The sequence below is a fragment of the Cynocephalus volans genome, chromosome X, assembly GCF_027409185.1.
Source record: "Cynocephalus volans isolate mCynVol1 chromosome X, mCynVol1.pri, whole genome shotgun sequence".
Taxonomy (NCBI): domain Eukaryota; kingdom Metazoa; phylum Chordata; class Mammalia; order Dermoptera; family Cynocephalidae; genus Cynocephalus; species Cynocephalus volans.
In genome coordinates, this window is record NC_084478.1 from 72,157,385 (window position 1) to 72,182,310 (window position 24,926).

At 37.5% G+C, this 24,926-nt stretch overlaps 1 non-coding gene across 1 annotated transcript; it reads right to left on the minus strand.

Moving 5' to 3' along the window:
- Positions 1 to 18,717: 18,717 nt before the first annotated feature.
- On the minus strand, positions 18,718 to 18,823 carry LOC134368788 (U6 spliceosomal RNA). Its single transcript, XR_010022495.1, has one exon. It is a non-coding gene; the product is annotated as a U6 spliceosomal RNA (small nuclear RNA).
- Positions 18,824 to 24,926: the final 6,103 nt, after the last annotated feature.

Consider the following 24,926-nt stretch of genomic DNA (forward strand, 5'->3'; position numbering starts at 1 on the left):
CCTCAAGGGAGTACTGGGTTTGGTTCCTGAAAAATAACTACCACTGCCATAAAAACTCAACAAAAAACAAAACCCACTAGTATAATAAAAATGGCATTCATGAAGAGAAAACAATCAAACAAAAATGCTATCTACAACCTAAGGGACCAACAAACACAGAAACCAAACAGTAAATCAGAAAGCAAAGAACAAAAGACACTTAAGACAACCAAACAACCAATAAAATGCTAGGAATAAATCAACACCTTTCAATAACAACTCTTAATGTAAAAGGCTTATATTCCCCAATCAAAAGGCACAGACTGGCTGACTGGATCAAAAAGGAGGACCCAACTATATGCTGCCTTCAAGAGACCCACCTCACCGATAAAGATTCACATAGACTAAGAGTGAAAGGATGGAAAAAGATTTACCATGCAAACAGAAAAGAAAAACGAGATGGAGTAGCTATTCTTATATCTGACAAAATAGACTTTAAACTAAAAACCATAAAAATAGACAATGAGGGACACTACTTAATGATAAAAGGATTGATCCATCAAGAAGACATAACAATCTTAAATATGTACACACCCAATATTGGAGCAGCCAGATTTATAAAACAAGCTCTATTAGACCTAAAGAAGGAAATAGACACTAATACCATAATAGCAGGGGACCTGAACACCCCACTGTCAATATTAGACAGATCATCTAGGCAAAGAATCAGTAGAGAAACACAAGATCTAAACAATACTCTAGACCAATTGGAATTGGCAGATATCTACAGAACATTCCACCCAACAACCTCAGAATATTCATTCTTCTCATCAGCACATGGATCATTCTCCAGGATAGATCACATATTAGGTCACAAATCAAGTCTCAATAAATTCAAAAAAATTGGAATTATCCCATGTATTTTCTCAGACCACAATGGATTAAAACTAGAAATTAATAATGAATGAAACTCTGGAAACTATACAAACACATGGAAATTAAACAGCATTCTACTTAATGACATATGGGTCCAAAAAGAAATCAAGCAGGAAATCAAAAAAATTTATTGAAACTAATGAAAACAATGATACATCATACCCAAACCTGTGGGGTACTGCAAAAGCAGTATTGAGGGGAAAATTTATTGCTTTAAATGCTCACTTCAGAAGAATGGAAAGATGGCAAGTGAACAACCTAACACTTCACCTTAAAGAACTAGAAAATCAAGAACAATCGAAACCTAAAGTTAGCAGACGGAAAGAAATCATTAAGATCAGAGCAGAACTGAATGAGATTCAAACCCAAAAAATCAATTCAAAAGATCAATGAATCGAAAAGTTGGTTTTTTGAAAAGATAAATAAAATTGACAAACCATTAGCGTGGCTAACAAAAAAAAGAAGAGAGAAGACTAAAATAACAAAAATTACAAATGAAAAAGGCGATATTACAACTGATTCATCTGAAATACACGGAATCATTCGAGACTCCTATAAATAACTATACGCCAACAAATTTGAAAATCTGGAGGAAATGGATAAATTTCTGGACACACACAAGCTCTCAAAACTGAACCACGAAGACGTAGAAAATTTGAACAGACCAATAACAATAAAGGAGATTGAAGCTGTTATCAGAAGGCTCCCAACAAAGAAAAGCCCAGGACCAGATGGATTCACAGCAGAATTTTACCAAACATTCAAAGAGGAATTGACACCGATTCTTTACAAACTATTCCAAAAGATTGAAACAGACGCAAATCTCCCAAACTCATTCTATGAAGCAAACATCATCCTGATACCAAAACCAGCTAAAGATATAACCAAAAAAGAAAACTACAGGCCGATATCCTTGATGAATATAGATGCAAAAATCCTCACTAAAATACTAGCAAACAGAATGCAGCAACACATACGAAAAATTATTCACCACGATCAAGTGGGACTCATCCCAGGGATGCAAGGTTTGTTCAACACACGCAAATCAATAGCTGTGATAGACCATATTAATAAACTCAAACACAAGGACCATATGATCATCTCTATAGATGCTGAAAAAGCATTTGATAAAGTTCAACACTCATTCATGAAAAAGACCCTCTATAAGTTAGGTATAGAGGGAAAGTATCTCAACATAATTAAAGCCATATATGACAAACCCACTGCCAATATCATCCTGAATCGGCAAAAGCTGAAAGCTTTTCCTTTAAGAACAGGAACTAGACAAGGATGCCCACTCTCACCACTCCTATTCAACTTAGAGTTGGAAGTACTAGCCAGAGCAATCAGAGAAGAGAAGGAAATAAAGGGCATCCAGATTGGAAAAGATGAAGTCAAACTGTCCCTGTTTGCAGATGACATGATCCTATACATCTAACAGCCTAAAACCTCTTCAAAAAAACTCTTGGAATTGATAAATGATTTCAGCACAGTAGCAGGATACAAAATCAACACGCAAAAATCAGTAGCATTTCTTTTCTCCAATAGTGAAAATGCGTAACGAGAAATCAAGAAAGCCTGTCCATTTACAATAGCCACTAAAAAAATAAAATACTTAGGAATTGAGTTAACCAAGGAGGTGAAAAATCTCTATAATGAGAACTACAAACCACTGCTGAGAGAAATTAGAGAGGATACAAGAAGATGGAAAGATATCCCATGCTCTTGGATTGGAAGAATCAACATAGTGAAAATGTCCATACTACCCAAAGTTATATACAAATTCAATGCAATCCCCATCAAAATTCCAAAGACATTTTTCTCAGAAATGGAAAAAACTATCCAGACATTTATATGGAATAATAAAAGACCACGCATAGCCAAAGCAATGCTGAGCAAAAAAAATAAAGCTGGAGGCATAACACTACCTGACTTTAAGCTATACTACAAAGCTATAATAACCAAAACAGTATGATACTGGCATAAAAACAGACACACTGACCAATGGAATAGAATAGAGAATCCAGAAATCAACCCACACACTTACTCCCATCTGATCTTTGACAAAGGCACCAAGCCTATTCACTGGGGAAGGGACTGCCTCTTCAGCAAATGGTGCTGGGATAACTGGATATCCATATGCAGGAGAATGAAACTAGATCCATACCTCTCATCGTATAGTAAAATCAACTCAAAAGGGATTAAGGATTTAAATATACACCCTGAAACAATAAAACTTCTTAAAGAAAACATAGGAGAAACACTTCAGGAAATAGGACTGGACACAGGCTCCGTGAATACGACCCCAAAAGCACGGGCAACCAAAGGAAAAATAAACAAATAGGATTATGTCAAACTAAAAAGCTTCTGCACAGCAAAAGAATCAATTAACAGAGTTAAAAGACAACCAACAGAGTGGGAGAAAATATTTGCAAAATATACATCTGACAAAGGATTAATATCCAGAATATATAAGGAACTCAAACAACTTTACACGAAAAAAACAAGCAACCCAATTAAAAAATGGGCAAAAGAGCTAAGTAGGCATTTCTCTAAGGAAGATATACAAATGGCCAACAGACATATGAAAAAATGCTCAACATCACTCAGCATCTGGGAAATGCAAATCAAAACCACATAGAGATACCATCTAACCCCAGTTAGGATGGCTAAAATCCATAAGACCCTGAACAATAAATTCTGGCGAGGTAGCGGAGAAGACGGAACTCTCATACATTGTTGGTGGGACTGCAAAATGGTGCAGCCTCTATGGAAAATGGTATGGAGGTTCCTCAAACAATTGCAGATAGATCTACCATACGACCCAGCTATCCCACTGTTGGGAATATACCCAGAGGAATGGAAATCATCAAGTCGAAGGTATACCTGTTCCCCAACGTTCATCGCAGCACTCTTTACAATAGCCAAGAGTTGTAACCAGCCCAAATGTCCATCATCAGATGAGTGGATATGGAAAATGTGGTACATCTACACAATGGAATACTACTCAGCTATAAAAACGAATGAAATACTGCCATTTGCAACAACATGGATGGACCTTGAGAGAATTATATTAAGTGAAACAAGTGAGGCACAGAAAGATAAATACCACATGTTCTCACTTATTGGTGGGAGCTAAAAATTAATATATAAATTCACACACACACACACACACACACACACACACACACACACACACACACACACACACACACACACAAACCGGTGGGGGGGAGAAGATATAACAACCACAATTACTTGAAGTTGATACGACAAGCAAACAGAAAGGACATTGTTGGGGGGGAGGGGGGAGGGAAAAGGGAGGGAGGTCTTGGTGATGGGGAGCAATAATCAGCCACAATGTATATTGACAAAATAAAATTAAAAATAAATAAATAAATAAATAAATATATCTTCTGAGTAGAAAAAAAATAATGAATAAAGGGGTAGAAAGAACTATTTAATACAATGAAAAAAATATTTGATCATTTATTTTATAATGTTTTTCCTATCAGATATAAGCATTTAATATATAAGTTTACCTCTAAACACTGCTTAGCTGCATTCTACAAATTTTGACTTGTGTCCATGTTTTCATGAAGCTTGGACTTCAAAATTGTATTTGCTTTTATTTTTCTATTGCTTTGTAACAAATAGCTACAAATGCAGTGATTTAAATAAACAGAAATATATTATCTCATGGTTTTGTATGTTAGAAGTCTAGGCAGACTTGGCTGGATTCTTTGCCTGGGGTCTCAGAAGGCTGAAGTTGAGATGTCATTCAGAATAAAAGCTTATCTGAAAGTTCTAGGGAAGAGTTTGCTTTCATGTTTATTTTAGTTGTTGGCAGAATTTGTTTTCTCACAGTTTTAGGACTGAGTCTCCTATTTCCTTGCTAGTCAGCTGGGGTCTGCTTTCATTTCCTTTGGGATTCCTCCATTCCTTTACACACGGTCGTCTCCATCTTTAAACCAAGAATGGCATGTGTAATCCCCTTCATGCTTTGAATCTCTGCCTTACTCTTGTATTAGCAGATGAAGAAAACTTTGATTTTTAAAGAGCTCATCTGATTGGTTTGGGATCACTTGGATAATCTCTGTGTCTTATGGTTAACTGATTACTAACTTTAATCATCTGTGCAAAGTCTCTTTCGTCATGTAACATAACATATTTATGGGTGTGTTATGTCATAATATTCCCAGTCCCTGGGATTAAGGCAGAGAATTTTGGAGAACCATATTTAGAGTTAAGCGTATCACAAAATACTTTCTAATTTCTCTTTTTTAAAAAAGTAACATTTTTATGGTGATAAAAAACAAATAATGTAAGTGTACGGTTCAGTGGTATTAAATAACTCATATTGTTGTGAAACTGTCACTACTAGCCATATAAAGAAAACTGGTATTTTTTAAAGAAAATTTATTTTTTTTATTGTGGTGAAATATATATATACATATATATGTATATATGTGTGTGTATAACACATAAAGATTACAATTTTAAGCATTTCAAAACATACAGTTTTGTGGAATCAGTTACATTCACAATGCTGCATGACCACCAACTCTATTCCTAAAACTTTTTCATCATCTTAAACATAAACTCTGTACCCATTAATCAATATCATCTCATTGTTACTTCCCCCCAGTTTCTACTAACCGTTAATCTACTTGTCTCCGAATTTTTAAAAAATCTACTTTTTCTTAATTGACCCATAATAATTGTATATATTTATGGAGTACAATGTGATATTTAGTTACATTTATACAGTGTGCAATGATCATATCAGGGTATTTATCACCTCTTTGTGTTGGGAACATTCAAAATTCTCTCAACTAGCTACTTGAAGTTATATAGTAATTTGTTGTTAACTATAGTCTCCTGCTATAGAACACTAGATCTTATTCTTTCTATCTCTCTACAATTTTGCACATCCAGAACCCTTTTACTCCTGCAAAAGTGAAACTCTCTACTTATTAAACAATAATTCCCCACTCTCTCCTCCCCTAAACTTTGGACTTGCAATCTCCATTCTACTTTCAGTGTCTATGAATTTGACCACTCTTAAATACCTCATCTAAGTGGAATCATACAGTAATTTTTGTGCGTGAGAAGCTTATTCCTGCTCTCTTCTGTTTAAAATTTGCAAGAAATAACTTTTCCTATTCTTTCACTTTCAACGTACTTGTGTCTCTAAATCTAAAGTGAAACTCTTGTAGAGATATACAGTTGATAAGGTATTTTTTAGTCTATTCTGCCAATTTCTGTCTTTATTGGAGAGTTTAATTTATTTTCATTTAAAGTAATTACTGATTAGGAAGGATGTAGATGTGGCATTTTGCTATTTGTTTTCTTTATGTCATAGCTATTTTGTCCCTTATTTCTGGCATTGCTGTCCTTTTTGAATTTAGTTGATTTTTTTCTTCAGTGAAATAGCTTAATTCCTTCTCATTTCCTCTTGTGCATATGTCAATATTCTATAGCTACTTTCTTTGTGATTACCATGAGTATCACACTTAACATTCTAATGTTATAACACCTAAACTTAAATTTATACTAGCTTAAATTCAATAGCACATAAAACTCTCTTCCCATACAGCTTCATCCCACCCCTTTCAGTTATTGATGTTACAAAATTACATCTTTATACATTGTGTGCCCCAAACCATAGACTAATTATTCTTTATGAATTAGTCTTCTAAATTGTGTAGAAGGAAAGTGAAGTTACAAACCAAAGTTAAAATAAAACTAGCTTTTATACTTGAAAATGTATTTACCTTTACTGAAATATTTATTTTTTTGTTCAATTTTATTTTTATTGAAATATAATTGATTATACATAGAGTTGAGTGTCAATATCTGTGTACAATGTGTAATGATCAAGTCAGGATAATTAGTATATTCATGGTTTAAAAATGTAATCATTCTTTGTGACTCTTTACCAATTTCTTGCTAGTCCTCCCATTCCCACCTCTAGTAACCACAGTTCTGTTCTCTCCTTTTGAAAGTTCAGCATATTATTGTGATTGTTATATCTTTCTTTCTTTTTTATTTATTTGTTTTTCAGCTACCACTTATGAATGAGAACATGTGGTATTTCCCTTTCTGTGCCTGGCTTATTTCACTTAACGTATTATTCCCCAAACTCATCCATGTTGATGCAAGTGGAAGAATTTCATTTTTCTTAATGGCTGAGTAGTATTCCATTGCATATATATACCATATTTTCCCTATCTAGTCATCTGTCAATGGACATTTAGTTTGTATCCAACCCTTGGCAGTTGTAAATAGAGCTGTGATAAACACGAGAGTGCAGATATCCCTTCAGCATGACGACTTTCGTTCCTGTGGGTGTATACCCAGCAGTGGGATTGCTGGATCATATGTCACTTCTCTCTGTAATTGTTTGAGAAACTTCTGTACCACTTTCTATAATGTCTGGACTGGCTTACAGTCCCATCAACAGTGTAGGAGGGTTCTCCTTTCTCTGAGTCCTTGCCAGCAATTGTTATTCCCTGTCTCTCTCTTTTTAAATTTAATTTTATTTTGTCAATATACAATGTGGTTGATTATTGTGGCCCATTATTGAAACCTCCCTCCCTCCTCCCTCTCCCCCCTCCCTCCCAACATCCTCATATCTTTTCGCTTGTCATATCGACTTCAAGGAATTGTAATTGTTATGTCTTCTTCCCTCCTCCCCAGTTTATTTGTATTTATTTATTTATTTTTAGCTCCCACAAATAAGTGAGAACATGTGATATTTCTTTCTGTACCTGACTCGTTTCACTTAATATAATTCTCTCTAGGTCCATCTATGTTGTTGCTAATGGCAGTATTTCATTATTTTTTATAGCAGAGTAGTATTCCATTGTGTAGATATACCACATTTTCCGTATCCACTCATCTGTCTTTTTGATAATAGCTAGTTTAACTGGAGAGAGATGATATTTCAATGTGGTTTTGATTTGCATTTCCCTGATGATTAGTGGTGTTGAGCATTTTTAAATGTATCTGTTGGTTAGTATATCTTCCCTTGAGAAATATCTTTTCAACTCTTTTGCTGATTTTTTAAAATCAGGTTACATTTTTCTTTCCACTGTTAAGATTTTTGAGTTCCTTGCATATTCTGGATATAAATTCTTTGTCTGATGCATAGTTTGCAAATATTTTCCCCCATTCTGGAGGTCGTCTTTTTCCCTGTTGATTGTTTCCTTTGCTGTGCAGAAGCTTTTCAGTTTGATATAATCCCATTTGTTTATTTTTTCTTTTGTTTCCTGTGCTTTTGGGGTCTTAGTCATAAAATCTTTGCCCAGTCCTACATCCTGGAGTGTTTCCCCTATGTTTTCTTTTAGAAGTTTTATAGTTTCAGGTCTTATATTTAAGTCTTTAATCCATTCTGAGTTGACTTTGTATATGGCAAGTCTAGTTTCTTTCTTCTTCTTCTTCTTCTTTTTTTAAAAACATGACCAGTAAGGGGATCGCAACCCTTGACTTGGTGTTGTCAGCACCACGCTCAGCCAGTGAGCAAACTGGCCATCCCTATATAGGACCTGAACCCATGGCCTTGGTGTTATCAGCACCACACTCTTCCTAGTGAGCCATGGGCTGGCCCTACTAGTTTCTTTCTTCTACTCATGAGTGTCCAGTTTTCCTAGCACCATTTATCGTAGAGGCAGTATTTTCCCCAATGTTTGTTCTTGTTAGCCTTGTTGAAAATCAGTTGGCTATAAATATGTGAATTGATTTCTGGGTTCTCTATTTTGTTCCATTGGTGCAAGTGCCTGTTTTTATGCCAGTACCATGCTATTTTGGTCACTATTGCTTTGTAGTATAATTTGAAGTCTGGTAGTGTTATGCTTCTATCTTTACTTATTTATTTATTTATTTACTTATTTATGTTTAGAATTGCTTTGGGTATTTGGGGCCTTTTTTGGTTCCATTTGAATGTTAGGATAGTTTTTTTCTATTTCTGCGAAGCATGTCATTGGTATTTTGATGGGGATTGCATTGAATCTGTAGATCACCTTGGGTAGTATGGACATTTTCACAATGTTAATTCTTCCAGTCCACAAGCATGGAATGTCTTTCTATCTTTTTGTGTCCTCTTTTATTTCTTTCAGCAGTGATTTGTAGTTCTCATTGTGGAGATCTTTCATCTCCCTGGTTAAATTTATTTTTAGGTATTTTACTAATTTTGCAGTGGCTATTGAAAATGGGCTTGCTTTCTTGCTCTCTTTTTTTCTAGTTTTTTGTTGAATCATAAATATGCTACTGATTTTTGCATGTTGAAATTGTATCCTGCATTTTTAATGAAATTATCATCTCTGAGATTTGGTTTTTGGTGGTTTTTTAAAAAATATTTATATAGAGTCTTTAGGTTTTTCTCTATATAGGATCACATTATCCTCAAACAGGGACAATATGACTTTGCCTTTTCCAATTTGGATACCATTTATTTCTTTCTCTTGATAGATTGCTCCGGCTAATACTTCTAGTACTATGTTCAATAGGAGTGGCAAGAGTGGGTATCCTTGTCTTATTCCTGTTTTTATTTATTTTTACTTTAAAAAAATCCTTTTTCAATTTTAAATTTTTATTTATTATTAGCATATTCATATTACAAATCATAATGTTTCTTTATGTCCTTTCTCTGACCTAACACTTTCCAAACCCTCTCCCTCCCTTCCCTTCTCTCTAGTATCCTTAGTTTGTTCTCCTTTTGAAAGTTCAACATGTTCTTGTGGTTTTTTCTTCCTTTCTTTCCTTCATTCTTTTCTTCTTCCCTCCCCCCTTCCCTTCTGTCTTTCCTTGCAGCCAGTTATGAGTGAGAACATGTGGTATTTCTGTTTCTTTGTCTGGCTTATTTCACTTAACACAGTTTTCTCCAGACTCATCTATGTTGCTGCAAATGGCAGAATTTCATTCTTTTTTATGGCTGAGTACTATTCCATGTTGTATATATACTACATTTTATTTATATAGTCGTCTGATAATGGACACTTAAGTTGGTTCCATATTTTGGTTTGGTAAATAGAGCTACAATGAACATGGGAGTGCAGGTATCACTTTGACATGATAACTTCCATTCCTTTGGATATATACCCAGTAGTGGGATCACTGGATCATATGGTAGCTCTACCTGTAGTTGCTTCAGAAACCTCCATACCGTTTTCTATGGAAAACAGTGGCTGTGTTAATCTACCATCCCACCAACATTGTAGAAGAGTTCCCCTTTCCTCACATCCTTGCCAGCATTTGTCAGATATTAATACTAATCCCTTGTCAGATGTATAGTTTGCAAATATTTTCTCCCATTCATTCCCATTTTTAAAGGAAAAGCTTCAACATTTCTGCATTCAAGATGATGTTGTTGGTGGGCTTCTTGTATACGGCTATTATTACATTGAGAAATTTTCTTTCTATGCTTAATGTGTTGAGGGTCTTTATCTTGAAGAGATGTTCAATTTTGTCAATGCCTTTTGTGCATCTACTTAGATAATTGAATGGTTGTTCTTGATTTTGTTGATGTGGTGTATCACATTTATTGATTTGTGTATGTTGAAACATCCTTGCACTCCTGGGATAAATCCCACTTGATCATGATATCATTTGGGTTGTCATGCGCCTTCCTCTGGGAACTGAGAGCCATTCCCAGTTCAATGCTCCACACCTTCTCCAGTGGACAGCAAGTGGGGGCTTTGTTAGTCCCTTGTGCTGTTTGCCTGTATCCAGGCACTCCTTCCCAGGGATGTCAGAGCCATGCCCAACTCAACATCCCATGTCCTCTCCGACAATGAGAATGGGATGTGCTAGTCCCTTTCTCTGGTTGCCTGAATCCATGTGCTCTTACCCCCAGAGCCCAGGAGTCTTCCTGATGCAGCAAGCCCACCAACACCAGCAGCGTGCATGCTGAGGTGTATAAGCTGCTTAGATCCATGCCACCTTCAGTGCATGCCCAATGTTCTGTTGGACACATCAACCTGCATGCACCAGCAGAGAAGATGTGCAGAGTGAACCAGTACTTACTACTGTGCACACCCAGAAACAAACTTATATAGTCCACCCCACCTATCAGTATAAAACAGTTCTACAGGTAGATTCTCTCCCTTCACAATCCACTCCAAAAGCTGAAAGAAGCAACTATACCACCAGATGCCAGGAATCAACACAGAGATAAGAAAAGCATGAAGAAACAGGGATGGTTCTTCTTGTATTGGAGAATTGTAGTCGTCATTTTAGGTCCTACTTCCTGAAGTATTTCCCCTATGTTTTCTTTTAAGTTTTTTTTTCTTTAACCTTCAGGTCTTATATTTAAGTCTTTAATCCATTCTAATTTGATTTTTGTATATGGAAAGAAGTATGGATCTAGGTTTATTCTTCCACACATGGATGTCCAGTTTTCCCAGCACAATTTATTGGAGGGGCAGTCTTTTCCCCAGTGTAAGTATTTGGTGACTTTCTTGATGATAAGTTGGCTTTATGTATGTAGGTTCTTTTCTGGGTCTTCTGAGTGTCCGCTTTTATGTCAGAACTATGCTGTTTTGGTTACTATACATTTGTAATATAATTTGAAGTCAGGTAGTGTAATGCCAATGGATTTACTTTTTTTGCTCAGTATTGCTTTGGCTGTTTGTGGTATTTTTTGTTCAATATGAATGTCAGAATTGTTTTTCCTATCTCTGAGAAGAATGACGTTAGTATATTGATGAGGATTGCTTTGAGTCTGTAGATTGCTTCGGGTAGTATGGACAATTTTACAATGTTAATTCTTCCAATCCATGAGTATGGAATGTTTTTCCATCATTTTGTATCCCCTTTGATTTCTTTCAGTGGTGATTTGCAGTTCTTGTTGTGGAGATCTCTCACCTCCTTGGTTAAATTAATTCCTAGGTAGTTTATTTTTTATTTAATTGTAAATGGGCTTGATTTCTTGATTTCTTTCTCTGCTAGTTCACTGTTGGAGTATAAAATCACTACTGATTTTGTGTGCTGAATTTATATTCTGCAACTTTAGTGAAATTGTTTATCAGCTTAAGAGTTCTTTTGTAGAGTCTTTAGGATTTTCTGTATATAGGATCATGTCATCTGCAAACAGGGACTGTTGGACTTCATCTTTTCCTACTGGGATGCCTTTTGTTTGTTTCTTTTGCCTGATTGCTCTGGCTAGTACTACCAATATTATGTTAAATAAGAGTTGTGAGAATGGGTGTCCCTGTCTTGTTCTTGTTCTTAAGAGAAGAGCTTTCAGCTTTTTGCCCATTTATGCAGAGGGATTGTGACATATGGCTTTTATCGTGTTGAGATATTTTTCTTCTATACCTAATTTGTTGAGAGTCTTTATTAGGATAGAATGTTGAATTTTGTCAAATGGTTTTCTGCATTTATGGAGATAATCATATTTATTTATTTATTTATTTATTTATTTATTTATTTATTTATTATTTTGCATTTTAAGATGTTGTTGTGGAATGATGGGATGGGGAGGGGGAGAGAGGAAGGGAAGGGAGGAGGGAGAAAGAGAAGAGGAAGGCCCTGCCCATGGCCACCTCCTTTGCTGGCCTGGTTGCAGATGACGGTGTGTGGATGAAGTCCTTGGCCTCTCCACCCTGTCTCAGGGACCTGGGGCACTTCCTGCAGCAACTCAGTAATTGCTAGGCTGGATGCAAATGTTGGGAGATGTAGCTGAGGCCCTCACCCCTCCACCCATCCTGGCTCAGGAGTATTGGGGTCTTCTGGCAGTGGCTCTGTCATCACTAGGCTGGATGCAGATATTGGGGAGTGTGGCTGAGGCCCTTGGCCTGCCACCTCCACCCTGTCTCAAGACCCCAGTGGACTTCTGGTGGCAGTTTGGTCATTACTGGGCTGGATCTTGCATCACATTTATTGTCTTGCATAGGTTGAACCATCCTTGTATCCCTGGGATGAATCCCACTTGAAAATTATGTATAAATTTTTTGATGTGCTGCTGTAATCTGTTTGCTAATATTTCCTTGAGGATTTTTGCATCTATGTTCATCAAATTTATGGGCCTGTAGTTTTGTTTTTTGTTGTATCTTTGTCTGCTTTTGGTATCAAGGTGATGGTGGCCTCATAGAATGAGTTTCAGAGAGTGGCCTTAGTTTGAGTTTTTTGGAAGAGTTTGATGACAATTGGTATTAACACCTCTTTAAAGTTTGGTAGAATTCAGTATTAAAGCCATCTGGTCTAGGGCATTTCTTTGGTCAAAGATGGCTGATTACTGGTTCAATCTTGTTGCTTGTTTAGGTTTTCTGTGTCTTCTTGGTTCTATTTTGGTAGTTTGTATGTGTCCAGAAATTTATCCATGTTTTCAAACTTGCTGGCATATAGTTGTTTACAATAGTCTCTAATGATTCTTTGTATTTTTTTATTATCAGTTGTCTAACTTTTTCATTTCTGATTTTTGTCGTTGGGTTTTCTCTCTTCTAAGTTGGCCTAGTAAGTGTTTTGTCTGTTTTGTTTATCTTCTCAGAAAACTTTTTGTTAAAATGATTTTTTAAGTCATTTTTTGTGGTCTGTATTTCACTTACTTCTGCTCTGAACTTAATTACTTCTTTCCATCTACTTATTTTAGGATTAGATTGTTATTGTTTCTCTAATACTTTGAGGTGTATCATTAGGTTGCTTATTTGAAATCTTTCTATTGGTTTGATATAAGCATTCATTGCAATAAAGTTCCCTCTTATTACTGCTTTTGCAGTAGCCCACATCTTTCGATATGATGTGCTTTTATTTTCATTAGTTGTGAGAAATTTTTTGATTTCCTGTTTAATTTCCTCTTGAACCCATAGGTCATTCAGGAGCCTTTTGTTTAATTTCCATGTATTTGTAAAGTTTCCAGAATTTTGCTTGTTATTGATTTCTCATTTAACTCATTGCCGTCTGAAAACATACTTGAAATCATCTCAGTATTTTAAGTTTTTTGATATTTGATTTGTGAACTCACATGTTGTCTATTGTGGAAAGTGTTCCATGTGTGATGAGAAGAATGCACATTCTGTAGGTCTTGTATGAAATGTTCTGTAGATATCTGCCATGTCCAATTGATGGATATAAAGTGTAGTTTAAATCCCGTGTTTCTCTGTTGATTTGTTGCCTGGATATTCTGTGAAATGCTGAGAGAGGGGTGTTCAGGTACCCAGGTAATGCCGCATTGGTGTCTATCACTCTTTTACGTCTGATAGAGTTTGCTTTATATATCTGGGTGCTCTGGTGTTAGGTGCATATATATCTACAATTGTTGTCTTCTTGCTTGGCAGATAACTTTATCATTATATAATGGCCTTCTTTGCCTCTTTTTATGGTTTTTGGTTTAAAGTCTATTTGTATGATATACAAATAACTATTTCTCCTCTATTTTAGCTTCGTTTTGTGTGATATATCATTTTCCATCACTTCACTATTAATCTGTGTGTGTCTTTATAGGTGAGATTAGTCCCTTGGAGACAGCATAGTGGGGGTCTAGCTTTTGAATTCAATCCATGAGCCTGTGTCATTTGAGTGGAGAATTTAATCCATTTACATTTATGGTGAATATTGAAGGGTAGTGTTTTACTTATGTCATTTTATTCATATTCATTTGGATGTTTTAAATATCTTTTCTTCCTTTTTTCCATTTTTTGTTTGACTTCAGTGTTGGTCTGTTTTTTTGAGGTGGCAAAATATAGTTTCTTTCCCTTTCTCATGTGTATATTTGTTCTACTAGAGGGTTTTGTTCTTTCTTGTGTATAAATGGTAGTTATCATCTTTTTTTGATTTCCAGATGTAGGACTCCATTGATGATTTCTTTTTCCTTTAATTGAAACAAAATTGATTGTCCATACAAGAGGGGTACTTCCTTAAATATCGATATCTGTGTGCTATATGTGATACTCAAATCAGGATAATTAGTATATTAAACTTTACAGAATGTAATCATTTTTTTGTGCCACTTTACCAATTTCTTGCTAACCCAGTTCTCACTCCTTTTTCCCCACATCTTTAACCTCAGTTCTGTTCTCTCCTTTTGAAAGTTCCCTGAAGGATTTCTTGTAGTGCTGGTCATGTAGTGGTGAACTCCTGCAGTTTTTGTTTTTCTGGGAAATACACTATTTCTCCTTCATTTCTGAAGAATAAGCTTGCTGGGTAGAGTAATCTTGGTTGGTAGTTTTTTCATTTAGTATTTTGATTATATCATTCCATTCTCTTCTGGCCTGTTTCTGCTGAGAAGTCTGTTGTTATTCTGAAGGGTACCCCCTTATAGGTCACTTCATGCTTTTCTCTTGCTGTCTGTAGCATTCTCTTTTTTATTTATTGAGTTTTGTAAGTTCAAATATAATGTGTCTTGGAGACAACCTTTTTGAATTGAATCTTTTTGGGGATCTTTGAGCCTCTTGTATTTGCAGGTCTGTGTCTTTCCCAGTACCTGGAATTTCTCCACTATTATTTCATTGAACATGTTTTCAATGCCTTTACTTTTATTCTCCCCTTCCTGAACACCCATGATTCAGATGTTTGTGACCTTAAGGTTGTCTGATAATTCATAGATTTCCTTTATTTTTTAATTTATTTTTTATTTTCTTTCTTTCTTTCTTTCTTTTTTTTTTTTTTTTTGGTACACCTGTGTTATTTTGAATAGGGTCTATTTGAGATCAGAAATTTACTCTTCTCTTTGCTCTAGCCTGCTGCTTAAGTTCTCAATTTTTTTTTAATGAATACATCAATTTCAGGTTTCTTCTATTTTCTTTTTTAAGGTATTTTTCTCTTTGTAAATTTCCTCCTTTATATCCAGAAAATTTTCTCATTTCCTTGTGTCATCTAATTTAGTCTTCTTGTATCTCACTGAATTTCCTTAAAGTTGTTGCTCAGAATTCCTGTTCAGTTATTTCAAGGATTTTGTGCTCTATTGGGTTTGGTAATGGAGAATTATTGTATTCATTTGGTGGTGTCATATTTTCTTTTCTTTTTTTAATTTTTTTATTTCTGTTATCTTTGCATTGATGTCTGGTCACATTATAGAGCAGTTGCTTTTTCCATTAGTCTGGAGAGGGCTTTGAGGAAAGAAACTTCCTCTGGTATATTTCTATTGATTGTTGAGTAAAATGTTTTGGTAATGGTTTCAGGTAGATGCAGTAGTGTAGTGCCCATATGGATTCTTCAGCCATATTCAATGTCAAGGTTGTGTGTTTTGCCTCCCTCCATAGTCTAGGCAGTGGGTCACTTAGTTGATTCATGCTGTGGTTATTGACACTGTGTTGAGTCTTCATAGACGTGGGTGAGATGTCAAGTTATTGGGTGAAGTGCCTGGGTGCCTTGTCATTCTTTGGCTGAGGTGAGTAACCCTGTGCAGTCTTGTTTCCTCCCCCAGATAGTGTCCCATGACCCTGATGAGTGCACTGGGGTATACTGGATCTCCTCACCTTGAATGGGTGAGCTTTGGTGGGGTTTCTTTTTCCTCATTCCTACAGGCAATGGCTTTTTCTGGGTTCTTGCTTCCTTTGGTTGGAGGAAAGGTTCATTGTTGCTGGGAAGTTTTTTTCTGTACACTATTTGGCTATCGTGAGTTTCTGTATTCTTCAGGATCTCTGCATGTGTATCTCCCCAGGTCAAGGCTTTTATGCATGTTGTCTTTGTAGCTCTCATCCCCGGGGACAGCATAATTCCCCCTGTGGGTTTGGCCACTGGGATGTTGGTCTGCTCGGGCTTATCTCTTTCCAGTGGCTTTGCTTTTGACTCTCTTTGTGTTAATGCATGGTAGTGGTGGTCGGTCCTATGCACAACTGTTTTGACACTTGTAGTGATGGCAGTGGGGACAGTTGCCAGCATCAGCCATGGCAAGAGCTGTAATGCAAGTGGTAGCAGGAGGGGGTCCTGCACACAGCTGGTCTGCATGGTGAGACATTGGCATGGACTGTTGCTGGTAGCAGCTCTGGGAGCCAAACTGTAGGTGGCAGTGGCAGGGGGTCTTGCATATGGTCAGTCTGACTGGTGTGATGTCCATTACATGGATGACTGCCTGCGGTATAAGTCATACTGCAGGTGGCTATGTAACTCAGTCCCATGCATAACCAGGCTGTCTGTTTCTGTGTCTAGGGCAACAACCTGATGTACTGCTGGTCTGGCTAGTGCTAGAGTGATGGTGGGGATGGTTGCTAGCAGCAGCAGTAGCAGGAGCCTTGCTGTGGGTAGTAGCAGTGGGCAGGGTGAAGTTCACTGTGGGAAATGGGCATCAGTCCTTAGGCTTGAGAATATCACCTGCAAGTGAGCAATTGGTGGTGGTGGTCCTCTTCTGGTCTTCTCTGAGAGGAATACACCACAGGTTCAACTAGCTCACAATATTCCCACAATTCTTCACTTTTTAGTTTGATATAATCCCATTTGCTTGCTTGTGGTTTTGTTGCCTGTGGTTTTGAGGTCTTGTTAATAAAATGTTTGACCACCCCTACAACTTGGAGTGTTTCTTCTGAGTTTTCTTCTAGAAATTTTACAGTTTCGGGTCTTACATTTAATCTTTAACTCATTTTGATTTGATTTTTGTATATGGTGAGAGATAAGGGTCTGATTTCATTCTGCTACACATGGACATCCAGATTGCACAGCACCATTTATTGAAGAGGCTGTCCTTTTCACAGAGTATGCTTTGGCACTTTTGTCACACATCAGTTTGCTCTAAGTATACATCTATAATTCTGGGTTCTCTTATCTCGTTCATTGGTCCATGTGTCTGTTTTCTTGCCAGTATCATGCTGATTTAGTTACTGTAGATTTATAGTATATTTTGAAATCAGAAAGTGTGAGGCCTCCAACTTTTTCCTCTTTGGCTCTCTACTACTTATACAATTGAGTTTTCTGCTTTTGTAAACTTTCTGTTATAAATTAGAAGTCTTTTGTTCTAGCTTAAAGAACTCCCTTTAGCAGTTTCTGTAGGAAGTCTGGCGGTCATGAATTACCGTAACTTTTTTTTTTTCTTAGAAACTTTTGATTTTTCATTTATTTCAGAAAGACATCTTTGCTGTTTAAAACATTCTTGGGGGGAAGATTCTTCCCCCTTCAATACTTTCAGAATACCATTTACTTTTTCTGGCCTGTAAGGTTTCTGCTGAGAAAACTGATAGTCGTGTTGGGACTTCTTTGTACATGACGTGTTTCTTATCTCTTGCCACTTTCAGAAAGTTTGGTCTTTGATATTTAATAGTTTGATTATTATGTGTCATGGTGAACTTCTCTCTGGGTTAAGTTTAATTGGAGACTTCTGCACTTCCCGTACCTGGATGTTGCCATATTCCTCCAGATTAGGAGTTTTCAGTCAATATGTTTTTAAAGATTCTTTATGGCCTTGTTTTTATTTCTTCCCATTCTTTGTGTGTGTGTGTGTGTGTGTGTGTGTGTGTGTGTGTGTGTGTGTGTGTGTGTGTGTGTGTGTGTGTGTGTGTGACTGGTAAGGGGATTGCAACCCATGGCATGGTGTCACCCACACCGTGCTCAGCCAGTAAGCACACCAGCCATCCCTATATAGGATCCAAACCCGCGGCCTCGGCACTCCCAGCACCACTGCGCTCTCAGTGCCTCACTCTCCCGAGTGAGCCACGGGGTCGGCCCCCATTCTTAAATTCATATTACGTACAGTCAGGTCTCCTGATGGTGTCCCATAATTCCAGAAGGCCTTCTATCATATTTTAAATGTTTTATTTTTCCCTCTTACTGAATAATATCAAATGGCCTAAACTGAAGGTCACTGATTCTTTCTTCTGGGTGGGTGAGCCTACTTTTGAATCTTTTTGTTACATTTTTCAGTTTAGTCACTATAAAATTATGGGATGCTTTACAAATTTGCTGGACATTCTTGCACAGAGGGCCATGCTAATCTTCTCTGTGTTATTCCAAATTTAGTATATGTGGTGTCAAAGCAAACATTATTGTTGTTTGATTATCTATTTCCTCCTTTAAAACTGCAGTTTTTGCTTCATGTGTTCTGGTGCTCCGTAAGTACATGTAAGTTTATCATTGTTTTATTTTTTGAATTGATTGACCTTTTTATAATAGTAAAGTAATCCTATTATCTCTGCAAATATTTTTGTTTTAATGTCTATTTTGTCTAATAATAGCATATGCACTCCAGGTTTCTTGTTGTTGTAGTTTGCCTGATATCTATTTTTTCATCCTTTTACTTTCAATCTATTTGTATCTTTAGACCTAAAATTCTGTCCTATAGACAGTCTTTATATAGATCTTTTAAATAACCCACTTGTCCATTTTAACCTCTTAATTGGATTGCTTAATCTAGTCTCACTTTATGCTAGTGTTAATATGATCAATTTTGCGGCTGCCATACTATTCTTTGCTTTTTATGTGTCTAATGGCATTTTTGTTCTTCTGTTAATCTTCTTTTGCTTTTTTATGCATTATTTAATATTTACTATTAAGGCATGTAAACTTCTATGGTACTTTTGTTTACTATAGCTTTTTTCTTAGTTATCGACTTAGTTGTTGATATGGGGTGTCAGGAACTGGCTCAGAGAAAGGCCACCTGCCACATGTCGAATTGGTCAATTAAAACAATGAGCCAAATTGAAAGTAACAGTCAAGACATTTGTTGTGGGTTGAATTGTGTTCCTCCAAAGGAAGATGTTGAAGTTCTAAAACTTAGTACTTCAAAACATGACCCTACTAAAAAACATGGTCATCAAAGTTGCAGTTAGTTAAGATGAGGTCAAACTGAAATAGGGTCAGTTCCTAATCCAACAGAGCTAATTTATTTTTAAAAGGAGAAATGATACAGAGAAAGACAATGAGAAAATACCATGAACTGACAGAGCCAGTGCCTAGGTGAGCACAGGCTCCCACCCTAGCCCCAGAGGAGATGAGCACCATCCAAGATGGTGCCCAGGTGAGTGCAGGCTCCCACCAAGCCATGTAAGTATTTATTGTGATAAACTTCCCTGTTCATACTGTTTTTGTGGTATCCCATAGGTTTTGGTATTATGTATATTTATTCTCATTAGTTTCAACAAATTTTTTGATTTTCTGTTTAATTTCTTCTTGGACCCATAGGTCATTCAGGAGTCTATTTTTCAGTCTCCATGCACATGAGTAGTTTCCGGAATTTTGCTTGTTATATATTTCCTGTTTTAATACATTGTGATGTGAAAAGATACATGGGATAATTTCAATTTTTAAAAATTTGCAAAGACTTGATTTGTGATCTAGTAGTATGTGGTCTATCCTGAAGAACGATCGATGTGCTGATGAGAAGAATGTATATTCTCTAGTTGTTGGATGAAGTGTTCCATAGATGTCTGCCAGGACCAATTAGTCTAAAGTGTAGTTTAAATGCTGTGTTTCTTTGTTGGTTTGTCACCTGAAAGATGTGCCTAATACTGAGAGAGGGGTTTTCACATCACCCACCATCACTGTATTTGGGTCTATCTTTTTTTTTAGGTCTAGAAGTGTTTGCTTTACCTATCTAGGTGCTCCACTGTTGGTTGCATACATATTTATGATTGTTATGTCCTCTGATTGCATAGATACCTTTATCATTATATAATGCACTTCTTTTCCTCTTTTTGGTTTTTGTTTTGAAGTTTACTTTATCTGATATAAGAATACCTACCCCTGCACAGTTTTGGTTTCCATTTGCATGGTATATCTTTTGTCATCCTTCACTTTTAGTCCGTGTTTGTCTTTACAGGTGAGGTGGGTCTCTTGAAGACAGCATAGAGTTGGATCTAGCTTCTTAAATGCAATTAGTCAGTCTGTGTCTTTTGAATGGGGAGTTTAGTCCATTTACATATAGGGTTGTTATTGATAAGAATTGCTTTAGTCCTGTCATTATATTGCTTTTTGCTTAGATGTTTTAAACATCATTTGTCCCTTTCTTCCTCCTTTATTTTTCTTCTTCAATGTTAGTTGGATTTTTGAGGTGACATGATTTAGCTTCTTTTTCTGTCTCATTTGCATTTTGGTTTTAATGGTAGGTTTTGCTCTTTCTTGTGAATCTGTGATATTGACTATCATTTTACAGATTCTGGATGTGGGACTCCCTTGAGTATTTATCCAGGGCTGGTCATGTGGTAGTGAAGCCAAGATGAGAGAAAGAAAAAACTGCTCTGATTGTTTTGACCCCTGGCTGCTTCCAGGCTGGAGCTACTGAGTGCATTGAGCAGGAGCCAGTAAATGCCACAGCTGTGCCCTTCGAAGGAAGTTGCTTAGACACAGCAGGGGAGAAGAGAGGCTTGGTGGCCCCCAGGCCAGCAAGACCACTAATAGGTTTCTTCCCAAGGACCCCCATAGGAGTAGGGAGCCACTACAATTGAAAAACGGAGCCACTCAGAGGCCAGTGAGTCATCGCAAGGGACCAAAGCATGGCCCATCCCATGGGAAGTGTTTGCAGCACAGGTGGTGGGGGAGATGGGCCCACTGGGGGAATGGTGGGGTACAGCAAGGACACCTGATCTGGCCCCCAATTGGTGCAGGACCACTGAAAGGAGACTGGTCAGGAATGTGGAATTGCATGGGGTGCCGTTTGATGACAAGAGTTGGGCCCAGACCAGAGTTTCTACACAACTCAGGTGCACCTGATCACACGAGAGCCAGAAGCACCTATAAAACCAACCATTAAACCCTGAGCTGCACAAAAAGCCTTCCCTAGGGAAACAGCAGCAAGGCAGCAATTTAGCTCAACCACAGAGCTCAAGTACTGATCCCCACAGGAAGGTGCACCAATTTAGAAGTAAGCAAAGGACAACAAATTAGTTCCAGTACAGAGTGTAAGTGGTGGGAACAGCAAAGAATCCAACACAGACGTGAAAGAAAAAACAAAGTACCCACCACCAGAGACAAAGTTTGATATTAGCTAGTCAAGGTATCATTGCACCAAAGAACACCTATAACACCTAGAAGGACTGGAAGCCCCCTGGGCTACCTAGCCAGGAAGCGGGGGTGGTCCAGGGCCTTAGCAATGCCCCATGACACCCACACCCAGTCCTGAGGGTGGGGGAAGAGTGCATCAGCCATTGCCCCCCAACACACACAGCCAGCCCAGTGGTGACCACCAAGCAGCCACAGGAAGCACCCCAGGCTCTCCAGAGCCAGGGCGCTGGGGGGCAGAGGGCTTTGGCCACCCACCTGACATGCACAGCCAGCCCAGCAATGACCACAAAGCTTCAGCAAGAAGGGCCCCAGGTTCTCAAGCTGGGGTATTGGGGGGTGAGGGCTTTTGCCTCACAACCCTGACATCTGTACGCAGCCCAGGAATGACCAAAGCCACTGCTGGAATCCCACTGGTCTCCTCTGTGGAATATACTAAAAAGCATATGTACCTCACAGGGCCTGGTTTTCCAAAGTCTTGCAGTTTCAAATATTGACCTTGTGGAGGACTGGAAATTTTCCTCAGGCTATAAGTCTCTGTTGCAAGATAAGATTTGTGGCACAGCAAGGTTGCTGGCTCAAAGCCAGACTAGTTACTGATTGTTATGTAAAGATATGGAGAAATTGCTGTAAGATCACTTAGTAGTCTACTGGAATGTCAGCTGGCTTGTTTCATGGAAAGTTACCAGCCTATATTGTTAAAGTATAATCCCACCTATGTTCTCTTTCTGAAACTTCCTGGTTGGAAAATAAATGCAGGAAGAGAACCCCAATTCGGGGTTAATTTCCCAAGGAAGGGCTGCCTCTTACTGGAGGGTTCCAGGGAAGTTAACCACTTCGGGGCTTCTCACTGCTCAGAAGAGATGGGCTTTGAGTAATCCTTTGCATCTCCTTCACCCAGGGGAAGTGGGGTGACACTTCTGCCGGGAGCAAAGAAACACAAAGCAACACTCCTCTGTGGGAATGAGGGGGGTGCCACAGGCCTCGATCCCACCCCTCCTTCCTCCTTCTTCCACCACATTTCTTTCTCCTTTCCTCTCCCTCTCCGGCCCAACTACCCAACTGCTCCACAACAACACCCTAGAATGTAAAAGAAAATATGAATAAAATTGCATTTTCTTTTCCTTAAAAAAAGAACAAAGTAAAGATATGAGCCCCGAGATAGAGGAAGAAATAGAAAAAAAAGAAACAAAGCATGCACATTTAAAATAGTCATCCAAAAAATAAAATACTTAGGTATCAATTTAAGGAAGGAGTAGAAGATCTCTACAATGAGATTACAAAACACCACTGAAAGAAAGTAAAGGGGGCTCAAAAAGATGGAAAGACATACTATGTTCTTGGACAGGAAGAATTAACCTCATGAAAATGTTCATTCTACCCAATGTAATCTATAGATTCAATGCAATTCTCATCAAAATACCAATGACATTCTTCACAGAAATAGAAAAAGCAATAGAAACATTCATATGAAAAAACAAAAGACCCTGAGTTGCCAAAGCAATAATAAGGAAAAAAACAAAACAAACAAACAAACAACAACAACAAAAACGGAGGCATAACACTACCTGGCTTCAAATTATATTACAAAGCTGTTGTAATCAAAATGGCATGGTACTGGCGTAACAACAAACACTTGGATCAATGGAACAGAATAGAACACTCAGGAGTCAATCCACATACTTACAGTCAACTGATCTTTGACAAAGGCAGCAAGAACATACATTGGGGAAATGTCTGCCTCTTCAATAAATTGTGCTGGGAAAATTGGACATCCATACGCAGAAGAGTGAAACTGGACCTGTACCTCTCACCATATATGAAAATCAACTCAAAATGGATTAAAGATTTAAATACAAGACCTGAAACCATAAAATTACTAAAGGAACATATAGGGGAAACACTCCAGGTCATAGGGCTGGGCAAAGACTTTATGATGAAGACCCCCAAAGCACAAGCAACAAAAGAAAAAATAAATGGGATTATATCAAACTCAAAATCTTCTGCACAGCAAAGGAAACAACAGAGCAGAAAGACAACCTATAAAATGGGAGAAAATATTTGCATCCTATACATCCAATAAGGGATTAATATCCAGAATATACAAAGTTTACATACATAAACTATTTATAGTTACAATTATAACAACTATACAGTAATAAATAATACATTTATTAAATGGGCAAAGGAGATGAACAGACACTTTTCAAAGGAAGACACAAATGGCCAACAGGTACATTAAAAATGCGCAGCATCACTAGTCATCAGACAAATGCTAATCAAAATCACATTGAGATATTATCTCACCCCAGTCAGGCTGGCCATTATTAAAAAGACTGAGAATAACAAATGTTGGTGAGGATATAAGGAAAGGGAATCTCTTCTACACTGTTGGTGGGACTGTAAATTAGCACAACCATTGTGGAAAACAGTATGGAAGTTTCTCAAACAACTACAGATAGCGCTACCATATGATCCAGCAATCCCACTACTGGGCATATAGCCAAAGGAAAGGAAATCATCATATTGAAGGAATACCTGCACTCCCATGTTCATTGCAGATCTATTTACAATAGCCAAAATATGGAACCGACCTAAGTGTCCATCAGTGGATGACTGAATACAGAAAATGTATATACACAATAGAATTGTACCCAGCCATAAAGAGGAATGAAATCCCACCATTTGCTGCAACATGGATGAGTCTGGAGAAAAATATGTTAAGTGAAATAAGCCAAACTAGGAAAGAGAAATACAACACATTCTCACTTATAAATGAGTACTAAGAAATAAAGAAAAAAAGAAGGAAGGGAGGGAGGGAAGGAGGGAGGGAGGGAGGGAGGGAGGGAGGGAGGGAGGGAGGGAGGGAGGGAGGGAGGGAGGGAGGGAGGGAGGAAGGAAGGAAGGAAGGAAGGAAGGAAGGAAGGAAGGAAGGAAAGAAAGAAAGAAAGAAAGAAAGAAAGAAAGAAAGAAAGAAAGAAAGAAAGAAAGAAAGAAAGAAAGAAAGAATTCTTAGAACTTTTCATTGAACTTTCTGAAGGAGAACAATTCATTAAACTTTCATAAGGAGAGAACAAACCTAAGGTTACTGGAGATAGGGAGAGGGAGGGAGAGGTTTAGGGGAGGTACAGGTCAGGTAAAGGGCATAA